At 46.5% G+C, this 14,638-nt stretch overlaps 1 long non-coding RNA gene across 1 annotated transcript; it reads left to right on the plus strand.

The window, feature by feature from the left end:
• The first annotated feature begins 55 nt into the window (after positions 1-55).
• Positions 56-13,003, plus strand: LOC149335582 (uncharacterized). The gene is made up of 3 exons (XR_016284493.1): positions 56-339; positions 12,169-12,257; positions 12,360-13,003. It is a non-coding gene; the product is annotated as an uncharacterized LOC149335582 (long non-coding RNA).
• The last annotated feature ends 1,635 nt before the right edge of the window (positions 13,004-14,638 follow it).

Genomic DNA, 14,638 nt, shown 5'->3' on the forward strand with positions numbered 1-14,638 from the left:
CACGAGCACAACGCTGTCGCCATGGCAACAGACGACAGTTTCTGTTTCGGCTACGCGCGCGGCCGCCGCCAAGCAAAATTTGTTGTGCCGTTGCCAAATGCGGAGAGCAGTTAAGCAACTGCATACTGTTTGATGAGCCTGAACGGAATCATTGATTAGGTGCTGATATCTAGGAAGGAAGAATCAAGGACGGCCCGTCTATTTTTTTTTTCTCTTCGCTGAAGGCATTGACGTCGCTATCCCCTACTGACCCGGCATGACCTCCTCCGAAAGAGATGCCGCAAAGTTCCAGCAACTGCGGTTGGAGTAAACAGCGGACGTGAAAGAGACATGAATCAGGTAAGTTTATACGCTTTACTGACAGAAAAAAGACGGAGTACATTCTCACGGCTTTCGCCGTTTAGAAGGTATAGGAATGCGAATATAGGCAGCTTAAAAAATTAGTCACTCATGGTTTACTTCGTGATAAGCCGAGCTTTTTGTTTAGCGTTGTATACAAATGACGAGTGTTCGCGTTCATAGATAACTGCACTGTGCTGTATTTGTCAGAGCATGAATTTCAAAGCATAGTCAAACATGTCTACATGTCCGTGAATACTCGCTTTTAATTGGTAAGCTCCAGGACTGCACCCTTTTTCATTGTGTCCATTGTGTAAACAAATCACCGGAAATAAATTCCATTCGGCGGCTTCGAAATGCACTTACATAATCCGAAGCGCTGTTTTTGAGCACTGGGTGCTTTTGTAACGCATTACTTTTCGAGCGTCGCAGATACCACGTACGCAGCATACGTGTGACGCTGCAATCAATTCCGTCCGGATGATAAAGGTTAGTAATTAATAATCCTGATAGGCGTCATCGAAGTCTCTGAACGCATGAGAAATCCGAAAGATGCAGATTCTACCTACGGGTTTGCTTAAATATTTTGCCATTGTATTTGTTGCTGTGGTCCACATGACAAGGAAATCGTTGTCGCACACAACGAACTTGAAAATCAAAAACGAGAAAAGAAAAATGAAATGACCCTTAGAAAACGCTTCTAGTACTTCATAAACATTTTGTGGACTGCTCTCTGAAATTTTGGGCAAGAAATCCGAATGAGCCGCCGCGGTGGCTTAGTAGTTGTGGTGCTCGGCTGCTGACCCGAAAGACGCGGGTTCGATCCCGGCCGCGGCGGTTGAATTTCTTTGGAGGAGAAATTCTAGAGGCCCGTGTACTGTGCGATGTCAGTGCACGTTAAAGAACCCCAGGTGGTCGAAATTACCGGAGCCCTCCATTACGGCGTCTCTCATAGCCTTAGTCGCTTTGGGACGTTAAACCCCATAAACCAAACCAAACCGAATGAAGGTAAGAATATTTAAACAATCAAAAAAATGCGCAGGCGATCATGTGATGGATGACGCAGACAACTCTGCGACAGCAGTATTGGTTGAATATTTCGCTTTTACATTGATTGCCATCTCATTATTCCTTTGAATTGGATTTCAACGTTGCTTTTTCGCTCTTTGTGCTGCGTGGGCTTCTAGTGGGTAGAGGTCTTTGGAAAATGGAGGCGGATGGTGGGTGTCACACATATCCTCAAACAGTTTTGTTTTCATTCATCAGATAAACGTGAAAACAAAGGAGACAGTCCGTTGACAATCGATATATGTACTCCCGATGCATTCAATCTTTAGCCTATTTTCTTTCAAAAATTTTTTTTTTGTTCTCTCTCTCGCGCACGTTGTATGCAATGCTGCAACGGCTCCTATACGCATATAATTCGGCCAGACGCTGCACTTTTCTGGCGGCTAAAAATCGAACGAAAACATTCATCTTTTTCTTTTTCTTTTTTCATTGTGTGCATACTTTATAGGAACTTATTCGACACGTGAGACGCCCTCTCAGATAAGAGCGGTGCCCTGGCGCCGTCAAAGCCGGTCACGTCTCATTAAAAGGCCGGGAGGGCCGATAACTTCCGACGTTGTCATGGAGACGTTTGTTGTCTTCATAGCAGGGCGGGGGCGTACACTCTTCAAAGCGCGTAGGTATATATATATATATATATATATATATATATATATAAGAGGCTTCGCGAGCATTGCCCCATGTAGGCAAAATAGCTCGCATTAGCGGAGGATATCCGGTGCTTTGATATTTTGCTGGCGTTTCCCGTCCCAGCCTATTGGCTCTCTCGCGCGCTCTGTTCCAAGGGAAGCTTTCTCTACAAGGTCACTCGTGTAAAATGGGCGAAGGCTACACGAGCTCACGACGAAAGACACTGCTTTTCCTATATACTGAGTTTGGTCCCTGGCGACGACCAACTGAGCAATCAGTAAGGCAGCGATGAGGAAACGTAAGCCACGATCTGTCAAGAAATGCACGCTGTTGTTGCAGAAGTAGGATACAACTGTATAAAAAAAAGCAGTTGGTAACAATGGGCCAAGGTCCGCGGCGTCATGTATGACTCCGCTGGCCAATCATAGCGGTGAACAAACTCAACTTTTAATGTTTGACTGTATCAAACAAGCCAGTGGCATCAAATTTCCTCAGCTTATAATTTCATCTCATGATTAACTTCTTGTTTAGGTAGCGAGTAAAGCTTGAACAACAGAGGGCTCTTTGTCACGGAGAAATTCTCTTCACTGCAGGTTTGAGAGTGCTTAGCCTCAACAGCTTCATAGCCGCATGTTCAATGCAAACGAATTTTAATATATAGTTTTATTTGGCTTTACATTTATGCCGGCGGAGAACACAAACAAAAAAAAACACTAAAGTGAATATATGGATGGCTATAGGGAAAGGTACTGCAGCAACACGCTGCCTTTTCGTTCGATGGTGCCTGCACTGCGTGATTGGTTGGTGGCGACCCCCGCCTCGTCATGTGCCATCAACAAGAGCTGACTGACGGTCTTGTCGTCCGTTAAGGCCGATTCACACGACGGTCCGTTCGCCCGCGGCCCGCGTATTACGTGATCATGCGTCAGCACATTGAGAGGCGCGCTGTCGGCTTGCGGCCTGGTCAGCGCGCCTCTCAATTTGCTGACGCATGAATACGTAGTGCGCGGGCCGCGGGCGAACGGACCGTCGTGTGAATCGGCCTTTAGCCGCTCCGGCATGGATTGAGTAAACGAAACATTTTATTCACGACGACCCTCTTAGGAGACTGTGAGTGAGCTGTGGCAACTGTAACGTCTATTACAGAGGCCAGAGATGGGATTCGAAGATCCGGTGGGAGGTGGCACAGGTATATTTTTCTAATATACGACTGACCATGGCAATGTTCTGGCTCAAGCAGGTGGGACTTCATGTTAGCACGCACAAAAAGAAAGAGCACACAACGCGAGAAGTGAACACATGGGAAGTAGCATAGTTCAGAAAAGAAGAGGGAACGTTATGACAATAGAGTTCATTGAGGCATTAAAAGACTACAACACGTCTCGCGCATAGTAGAAATCGAATTGCATTATAAAATAATTCTTTTTGTAACACAACAAGATGAAATAATCATGTAAAATATGTAAGTCTTTGGCAAAATCTTCAGTTCTGGAAATGCTAGGGGGCAAAGAATTCTATTCTGGGACCGTGCGTGGGAAAAAATATATATATTTAAATGTGTTGGTGCGAGTGAAAATTTTAGAGAATGTTCATAATAATGCCGCTTTCTCCTTGCTCTAAGGCGGCTAATAGATTTTAAAGGATCAATTTAATCTTTCCAGAAAGACTGTTAACAATAAATGTAAGACGCTAACTTCTCTCTGCGCTTCCAGCGTCAGTAATCTCATATGTCTTATCAAACCTCACTCAAAAGCACGTGAAAATGAAAAGTGACCACTGGAAATCAAACGAACAGCAGGACCGGAAACGCCATCTGGGGACTGCACGTGTCCCCTTCACACGAGTACACCGTCTCGTGTTCGGTCTGACCTGCTTCCAAATAAAGTTCCAGATAAGCCGCAAGCTGCGCTTATCACAGTGCACGCGGAAGACGCTCCGACCACTCCACTTGCAAGATATGGCGCAGCTTGTTTGTGGCTGCCGGCTGAAGCCGGCAACCATCTCCGTTATCAGGAGTATATCTTATCTGAGTCTCGCACGTACGGCGCTAAGGTATAAGCCACTCTTTATATTTACGGCATTTTTACTACAGGAACAAACAAGCAACGTGCCGCAGGGTCGCGTCAATATTTGCCCCGTGTTTTTCAGATGCATTTCCTCTATCGCGTGCCGCTCAAATTATAGCATTTTCAGCGAGATGAAGACGACGGCGAGAAAGAGGGGCTCAAACGACATAAAGAGAGCCCTAACTTCCAACTGTTCATTCATAACGTCCAACCAATTTATGCCAGCGACCTCCAGTTGAGCATCCGATAACGCCTCCGATAATCAGAGCGGCGAGTGCAGGAAAATCAGAGCGCCGCATAAGCTGCCACCTTCGAGTAGCCAAGCAAAGGTTACTAGGTTACACCTAAATAACGGAAAAAAATTACCGACGATTACGTTACTTCCTAATGCGAAATTTGAGCGCAGCAAATAAGCTGTTTCACCTTTTCGATAGATTGAGGCAAAGAAATCGAGCAACACATGTATGCGCTATCACAGAATTTTTTTTTTTATTTTTCACACGTATTCCTTTAACAAAGACTCCACTAACAGTTCTTGACAGTCATGAAGGAAGCTTTGTGGTCGGAGAAATAGAGTGATATATGTTCGAATTGGTACACCAATGCTTGATTCTCAAAGACGAGATGTATACAAGTGCCTCGCGAGGTTGTCACAGCCGTGGGACGCGTTACGAGCGAGAGGAACGGGATGTTCTCCCGCATAAGTGTTAGGAAATTGCTGTTTGTCTTTATGTCAACATTAAAGTCCCCCACTACTAACATCGGTGTGGATCGATGGACGGTTAATGCGAGTTGCAGGAAGTGCACGACGTCTTTCGTGAGTGCGGTAGGGGCGAAGTAGGCAGCTACTACCAGCAAGCCGTTGGGCAACTTTGCGGCGCACAGTTCGCCAACTTCATGTGACGTGCCAAACATTTCGACTGGTATTGCAGAGAGACCTGTGCGCAAGTAGATAGCGACTCCCGCCGCTCTGTTGTGGTCTCTGCGAGCACCACAGCAGTATAGGAAATCTATGATTTCGAGAGGCTCTTCGGGATCCATCCAGGTTTCAGCAAAGCAAAGTACAGAGGAATGGCGCAGAATGTGATCGCGGTGTACGTCCTTGGCATGTGCGGCAAGGAAGCGTACGTTAAGAATGTGGTTGTGAATGATGAATCAAGTGCTGCCAGCGAATGACGCGTCCATTGGCTGTCTGCGTGTGTTACTGATGTGTGGTTAACATGTTAAGCTTCGCCTGTAAGAGTGGAACGCGACAGCGTCTTGCAACGCTGCCAGGGAGTCCACAGAACGCCATCGCCAATTCGGCTGTACGCCTTGCTGGACGGTAAATTTATTTTTTTGAGGAAAGGAAATGTATCTCTCTCGCATATCTGGGTGGACACCTGCACCTCGCCGTAAGGGAAAGGGGGAAGATGGGAGTGAACGAAGACGCCGTATTAGCTAGACGCGCCTTTGTTCATTCCAAACCATTCAGCTGGCATTACGGAGTGGCTAGCGTGCTCGTATCGCACTCCGGAGACCCTGGTTCGATTCCCCAACTCGACCAATTTCGTTCTTGGTTTTATTGATTTATGCGGTCTAACTAGAAAGGTTAATTAGGCTATTTCATATTTATATTATTGTATTTCTATCCATCGTGTTCTGTCATTAACCTGTCAATTGTTGGAACTGTCTAGGATGTTCGACACAACGTATATGAAACGAGCAACGTCTTACTGAGTGGGGAAGTGCGTGGTGGTGGAGGGAACGCGGCTTCGTACTTATCTGTTTTTTTCAGCAGCGTTTTCTTCCGCGGACGCTGTTGTCGCTGCGGCGCGCGTCTTTCTTTTCTTTTCTTCTGACCTCTTCATTCTCCTCTATATTAATTAGGCTAATTGATTAATTAAGCAGTTAACTAAACTCAGTCCAACTTAGTTGCAGCATCACTATACGATCCCTTTGATTGGTTGCATGGTTACTAGCCAAAGTACAATTGGCCCCATTTGAAATTCGCGCACTGTGACGTCACGAGCATTTCGACCAATTGAAAAGCGTGATATTGGGGGCGGAGCTGGTTACGAGGCCGACGCCGACGCCGACGCGAAACCCAGGAACGGACGCCAAAGAGCTGCGCTCTAAAAAAGAGGTCAAGCCGCGTTTTATATATAGTGCGCTTCCAGACGGGCACACTAGCGCACAATTCGCGACCCCAACAAAGATATCCCCCTGTTCCACATCCGCCAGTCCATTCCTACATCCATTCAGTCCCCCCATTATCCTGACCCTCCCCTTGTCTCCTGGCGTGCCTGGATGGAGTCCTCCGCACCGAAGGATCAATTGGCCCTGTGCCGACAAGCCGCCAACCTCCTTGGCACTTACTGTTTTGCAGCCAAATAAAGTTTATTATCACTACTACCGTTTGCTGGATCCGTAGACAGAGGAACACGGTGTCAGGTAATCTAAGGTCCGATTTCCAGTTTACAGCCAGAGAGAGCATAGAACACATCCGACACATTTGGCGGTCGGCCTGCGAGCGTTTGCTTCAGTGGTCTCGCACGCGACGGCATTGGCGCCATGATGGTGGAGCACTAACAGCTCAAACAGCGCACATGTTAGCAGGTAGAGATAAGCTTATTAGATAAGCGCGCAGCCTTTCACCGAGGCCTTATAACAAGTGGCGGTTACTATGACGTCGCTGAATTCACACGCACCTCACGGCGAATGCTCACCAACGCTAAGATCACGTGATCCCTTACACCCTGCCATGATGCACGTCCAGCCATGGGCAAGAGCTGTGTGCAGCTTCTGTCCCGGATCGCATATTCTCTGGGATCAACACCATTTCGGATCAATAGCACATCTCATGGCAGTTCCTCGGTTTGTATCTCCCCAGAGGTGAAGCGGTCACCACTCTCTCGATAGGCACCTCCTCTGCGGAGACTTCGACAGCTTCAGCGCATTTCGCGTTCAGCTGAAGTGGCTGTTCCTACAGCCCTTCCCGCCTTCATGGACAGGCTCCGTTCACAGTAAAAAAGATCGCACTTGTAGGGCACAACACTACTAGAGTGTACTAGAATTTTCTAGTACACTCTAACACTACTGAGCGCACCCTTTCGACACTTATTTTTCTTTTTTTTTAAGGGTGCGCTAAGCAAGCCTGCATCATTAATGCACCCATGCATTCTTTGAAGGTGCACGAGTGCAAGGGTGGAGCGGCTTCATGGGGTGAAAGGGTCTGCGAAGGTGTGTAATAATTCGTAGTATATTGAGAGAGGTGATCGGCAGCTTTTCGTAGGGACTGTGCAATTTTCCTCTAACAGCTTACGCACTAATAAAACGACCAGCGTCTATTAAAGCGGCTGGTACTTGTGAAATTGTAAAACAGTCAAGACCTCTGAAACTAAACTGCAAAGCAGTGAGGAAAATTGCGTGCCTGTAACTATCACACCCCAGTGTGTGATTGTGATGGCCATACTTTGCATCCTGTTTCGGAGTTGTAAGAGCGCGAGTTATAGACATGGAAACGCACCCTTAGAGTGCGAATTTTTTTAGTGAGTAATGTATAGTCACCAAGCTCAACAGAGATAACAGCACGGGAACAAGAACTGGCGAGGGTTGTTTACACTCCTTCTTATAACTTTCTTTAACTTCTACATTATGCCTAATGGGAAACATCTCGAACAAAAAAAAAACAAGAACTGGCTGCCGATGATTGGTCCGTGATTGTTCCCACGCAACGAATCACGTGATTACTTTCTGGCCAATAAGAATGCAGTGCTGTCATGCTCACCGCCGACCAATGAATGGGGGCATATATGGGTGACTTGACCCAGCACAGCGCTGGCTTGTTGGTCGGGAACTTCATCACTCCATGAGATGGCAAAAGGGTTGGGCTTTTCAAACCCCGGGTGCTCGTATAATGGCTACACGCTTGCTTTGGGTCACGTTCAGTTTACTACATCAGATAATAAACTTTTTCTTGAATCCTTGTGCAGTCATATGATCCTTCAAGGCGCGGCCGTTCATGTAGACGCACAAACACTAGGGCTCCTCTCCGGCGTTTACCACTGAATCGAACCGGGAATACCAGATTAGCGAAAAGTTAATCTGTGTGCCACCCGCGGCAAATGAAACGCGAAAGCAAAAACAGTAGCTGTAGACGAAGAATCCTTGGCGATGTCGACTAACTCTTCCAAGCAGTAGCCGCCGCGGTGGCTCAGTGGTTATGGCGCTCGGCTGCTGACCCGAAAGACGCGGGTTCGATTCCGGCCGCGGCGGTCGAATTTCGATGAAGGTGAAATTATAGAGGCCCGTGTACTGTGCGTTGTCAGTGCACGTTAAAGAACCCAAGGTGGACGAAATTTCCGCAGCCCTTCACTACGGCGTCTCTCATAGCCCGAGTTGCTTTGGGATGTTAAATCCCCATTAACTGAACTAACTTCCAAACAGTGTTCTTCGCGACACCGAAGTGAGAATTAACTGCGCTACAGTATATAATTTCGCTTAACTAAAATGCCCTGATTTTGGCGTTCTTGTTTGCATGATCTCGTTCACAATCCATTTGAGACTGACAGTACATTCTACACGCCAGGCACGTACACAAGCTCCCCCCCCCCCCCGCTCCCCCCCCCCCCCCCCCCCCCCCCCATCGAAAAAAAAATCCTGGCTACGTGCCTGCTACCCGCAAGGATAGTAGAATTTGAGACGTGAAGAGTGAAATGACGTTTGCGTTTAAATCATGTTCTGTTCCAACTCGCGCAGGATGCCGTAGGCGTTCTCCTGCATTCCTCACGCCACCACTCAACTACATAGAACAGTAACGGGAAAAAAACTGTCTTTGTGTGCGCGTGCGGTCTTGTTCTATGGCTGCAGAGAGTATAGGGTGACTCTGTACAGAGCAGGTAGATCGAAGTCGGCTGGACGTGAAACGAGGAAGACTGAATGCGGCCGGAACGCGAGACGGCAGGGCTGTACAGAAGAATGCGTAGGCGTACAGACCGCTTCAAATTACTCGGCACGTACAGGCTCAGGCTATGCCTGCCATCAGCAGTCTCATTTTTTCGTTTTTCATTTTGTCTTAGAGGAAATTTTGCTCAGCTTTTAAGAGCATATAGAAGGAGTTATCATATGGAAGAGTACAAGAATTTTATACATCCAATCAAATTATATTCTATTCACTTCAAAAGCCGAATGAACCATTCGATAGAAAAGTAGCAAAAGCGGATATCTGCGCAACAACTACGGAATATACTTTTGTGTTAAAGTATATTCTATATAAGCTGTGCTTAACTTTTTCAGTTACACGCAGTCTTGGTCTCCGTCTAGGAGACGCGTAAAAAGCGCCGACGAGTTGAAAAAAAAAAAAAACTTGTCTCGTTTTTATTTTTGTTGCACTTTTTTTAGTCTGTCTGCTAGATTTTGTGAAGTGTGAACGACAAATTGCGGCAGGAAACGGACGCCCAGAGCAGACGGATATTTCTGAACGCTAGTATATTTTCCATCGCAGCATCGCTTAAAGGGACCATGAAATGATATTTACTGAGTTTAGGAAAAGCGCACGAGTGATCAGTATGCTATCACTCGTCATCGCAGCGAGAACGTTCCTAAGCTAGCTTCGTTAGCAACAAAGATTTCGATGATTAAAATCTATGCTCATCTTCTCCCCCTTCAACTCATACACACCGACTTGTCAGAAGAAAAATAAAAAAAACAGGCCGAGGCTGCACCCCGCCACGCGCCTGCATTCTAGGAGTAAAACGGGAGTAATCCGTTCTAGAGCACACTTGCAACGCGAAAAAAGAATTCCCTCTTCGAGACGTGCGAAGTTTTTAGCAGTTACAAAGATTCCAACCAAGGTTTTAACCTTCCTCTGTTTGATAACTTCAATACCCCTAGCGCCACGTTAAAAAAATTGAGGGGGCACTCTGGCTCTCTAAAGTGCTGCAAGGCCAAAGCCTTTCCTGGCGCACTGTTTGGCTTTGACTGCAACACTGTGCTATACTAGTGCTTTATTTGACTACACACTGACTACACATTAGAACTACACACTTTGACTGCCGACTGTGACTGCTTCTTGAGCACGACTCTCCCTCTGCTTCGATGAGTTCGGTTGTACCCATGGCTCTGTTCGCAGTAATGAGGTATGTAATGTGGTCACCCACGGACGCCTTACGCCCCCTGTCGGAGCGGACGACAACTATTTTTATTAATTGTCGTCTGCTTCCAAAGGGAGCGTCAGGCATCCGTGGGTGACCTCATCACTGCGAATCCGCGCACTCTGACGTCATAACCATTTCGACGAACCGAAAAGCGTGACACCACTGCTGACAACCTGCTGTCGACAACGATGAGGCATTAAAGGCTTTCGCCTTAATAGCCTCCTCCCACTGCTAACTGTATAGACCGACTATGCCTCCATTGCTAAGAGTAAACATTCCGTGTATTTGGTGTCCGAAATCTACTCCAGGACATGGGGGGGGGGGGGGGGATATCATGCCCCTTAAAGGGAGTGTACTAGAACACAGCTTTCTTCCTTTTTATCCCCATATCGGCTTATTCGTACTTAGAGTGCATACCGTCCGCGTCACTTGAGCACGCCCATTGAGAAGGCTTGCCAAGATTGCCCACTCTACGTCAGCGGGGTAGGGGCGGCTAAGTACTCACGGTGAGGTGTCGCCCTAATTACTGTGAACGTCAGTTTTTAAAAATTGTTTCCATATTATACGATCGACGCAGAGCTTTTAAATTTGACTCGAATACTCACAAAGACTGCTTATGCTGATATGTTGCTTTGGAATAAGGCCACAAAATTCATTTCAAGGTGTCGAAGTATTTCGCGAAACCTTCAGTATACTACGTCTGCAGTTTCATTACGTCAGCAATGGTCAACTTCACGAGAGGCACTCAAGGGACGTTTAGAGGCCTAAAAATGAGCATTATTGCTTTGCTTGCCGTAACCTAGAAATGATTTCAGCAGGCAATATGGCCTGGGAAGCACCCGATTCCTGTTCGTAGTGTTCGCTCGAAGATGTCGACGAACACAACAATGCCGTGAGCGCGCCAGAATCGTCCCGCTTTTGCCCACATACTTCCTTGTTTATCTTCGATACAACGAGTCTTGTTTTTGCGGCGAATATGCGTCAGTTCCTCATAAAGCGTCTGCAGCGGCGCCTCTACACTGAATGACGTCACTCCGCGCTGTTCTCGGTGTTCAAGCGCTGTTCGGAAACGGGCAAATAGATTATGGGCGGGTGAAAACAGAAATCAAAAAGTAACAGTTCTCTGCATGCATGCGACGGCGTCGAGGCATACGTGTTCGAGCGCCAGCTTTGACTTCCCTTATCACGCTGTCTCATGCATCGGCAGGATGAGGAGCATCCGGCTAACCAAAGTAGTGATATAAAGCCGCATGAAATACTTGCCTTTTTTTTCCACGCAGTTTCCGGGTTATGTGGCCCCTGTTGATCGAGACTGCTTTATTAGGATAATAAATGCAATGTGACTGTACTGTTATTTCAAACTACTGCAGCTTGAAAACATTGTTTCTACTTCCTGTGTTACTTGTTCAATTGTTTCATCGGTCTTGTGGTAATGCCTCTGTACCCCCCCCCCCCCCCTTTCATTTTATTTTTATTTTATTGCTTATAGCGGTGTACCCACCCTTCACTGCTTGCTATGCTATACCAACTCTACTGCTGCAATACTCCAATGCTGCATGGTGTTCTGTAAATGAAAGGACTTGTGAACGTCTGCTCATGTATTAATAACGGATGTATAAGTGACAATCGGTGAACAATCATCAAAATGACAGTGATGTCAAATTTCTCTTTATATATGTAAATAGATTTATTGCCAGTGTACCTCTCCCCCTGTCCTTTCTACTATCCCCTCAACTATTTCTTTTCACTTCTACACACTGCCTGCTATCCTTTATTTCCGCTGCCCCAGCTCAGGTGCTTCCAGCCGCGATAGCAGATGCAGGGATAGCAAAAATTCTTTTACATTCCATATTAAATGCAAATAAAAGCCACTACTACCACTTTTCGCACGCGATGTCACCCTAACCGCACACTCTCTCTCATTTCAGATCAATGTTCAAAGTCTCCCTTGGGATCCTGGAATTACGTTATTTCGCGCTTTTGCTTCAACGAAAGCTGATTCGGCATTGGCGGGCATGTAAGCCTCAATCCCTTACCTTTTCCGCTATTAATCTTTGTATCCCTTTCCCTCTCGAACTTCAATCCTTGCGTCTTTTTCTCTTTTTCTTTTCTTTAACAGGACGCACAGTTCCCATGGGTGTTCACGGATAACGACTCCTGCCCAGCTCCCGCTTCGGCCACTATAGATCACCTCACTCAAGCTCCCGGACACCGCACGGCTGGCGCGGACCCAAACGACGCTTCACATAGAAACACCAGTAGGATATAAACGTCGGCCCAAGGTCCTTCGCAGCCCAAGAGCCGTCAAGAAACCGGTATATACGCAGACCGGTTGCCGGTTCCGGTGTATTTCTTGCTGTCGGAGGAAAAGCCCGTGTGCGCAGTGACGGCAAGACCATAGCAAGGTGTCCGCCCCCACACCCTTGCACTCTGACGATTAAGTGCCCCACATTGCATAAGGAAGGCGATCTCTTGTGCTAGTTACTCCTATTTTATCTGGATTCAGATGAATTTTCATCATTTTGCCTTCTTACGCCGGGAAAGGCTTCATACCAGCCCAGAAGGCTGCTGTATCAGGTCTTCATCTCACAAAGCCGTACGGCGCTCTTGGCATCTAAATGAGCACGCTTAATTATAGTGTTCTAGGCACTATAATTATAGGATAAATACGGACATAACAGACATATATATGTGTATATGTTCGCATAGTCTTTCACACAGTTTAAGTGGGCGCGATTTTCCGCTTTCGGCGCAGTATGGGTTTTACAGCAAAAGAGTAATGTACACAATATAGCTAGCTTCGTTTTCATCACGAAGCCACCGTTTCTTCTTTTCTTTAAGCATATACATCTTCCATGAGGCCGCCAGAAACGTAGACTTTCGTAGACACTAGCTTTTTTTTTTGCTTTGGTTGGAGTGAACCCTTAAGCCACTAGGAGACATTTAGTATTTGGTGTTGGTAGTTTTTACCGAACGAAATACTTAAGTTTGGCGCATTTAAACAACAAGACAAAAAAATGCCCGTTGAAGACAGCAGCAATGAACAAGGTATATCGTGTCTGACGTAAGGAGGCAAAAGGCGCGACACCAAAGGCCTTCACAGCAGCGGAGGCTGGCTCCATGCTAAGTATACATTCACAATGCCAACAGCGCAAATACATACTTGAAAATTGAACATTCAGTGACATTATTTTATTCGGTAAAAGGCACTTGCAAAATGAGCAGTATATTAGGTGCCATTCATGTGATAGGAAGTAAAGAATGGTACATATACCTTACCCATAGCTGCTTGCAGAATTCAAGGTTACTCTGGACGATCGCCTACACTAATATAGATCCCTGAGCCTAGAAATCAAAACAGGGTGTGTTTTGTTCTGCGAAAAAGAAGCAAGTTAAACGAACAAAACCGACACCAAAAGGCGATTAGGAACATGTCGCACGTGACTGCGTTTCTTCCGGCTATCAAAACATTAAGTACAGCTGCATCGCTTCATAAATGTAGTTATGAAAGAAATCTTCAGTAAGTGGTTAGGTTACTTTGTTCTCTTTGCTCGATAACGCACGTGTAAGGACGAGGTAACTACATATTCTTGCCGCGTAAAAATCCTGATCCGTATTAGGCAAAGAGATCGTAAAAATAATGGTCTCCCATCTCTGTTACTTCAGGACCCTGGTCTCTAGTACGCCTACCATCTCGCTTAGCTGATTTGATAGAGCGAGTGTTTTTCGGACCTGCACGGCGTTCTATTTAACACAAACATTTCGTAGCAGCAGTCCATCCTCGTACGTGGATTTTAATTAGAAACACAGCTTCGTTAAAAGCCTACCTCACCCTGTATCAGTCTAGCAAACTACTGCAACAAGGTGAAGTACATGAACGTGCCGTGCGAACACGCCCAATGCTCGTTGAAAGCACCCTCCGTCAAATTCATGGATATCTGCTCTAGCCGATATGAAGCTCTCGGCACTTCATGACACCAGTAATTCAGCACAGATGCCACACTCAGTGACAATGGACTTTCACTAACCAGCTGACGCTGGGCATTACAAGAACGAATCAAGTTAGATAGCTTCAATGGCTGCACGACTCGGCGCAAAACGCGGGACACAGCAGCAGTAGCACGAACCGAATTAAAGCTGACCTGCATCGATACGGTACCGCGTTCTAATCGCGGAGTCCTCTCCCTCCGGGAACGGATCTGTTATAAGGTACAAAAAAAAACCAAAACTCAAAATTACAGGTGTCGCCCTCAACCGGCCGATCTCGCAAGTACAATGTGGGTGTCGACACAGATTTTGGGTCGCGGACTTCACTAGTGATAACTGTGGCAACCCATCCTTTTCAGAAATGTCGCCACGAGTTTGAATCGACTGGCGGAAATTTCTCGGCGATAAATG

Source organism: Amblyomma mixtum, chromosome 7 (genome assembly GCF_055824585.1).
Source record: "Amblyomma mixtum isolate Tamu chromosome 7, ASM5582458v1, whole genome shotgun sequence".
Lineage (NCBI taxonomy): Eukaryota > Metazoa > Arthropoda > Arachnida > Ixodida > Ixodidae > Amblyomma > Amblyomma mixtum.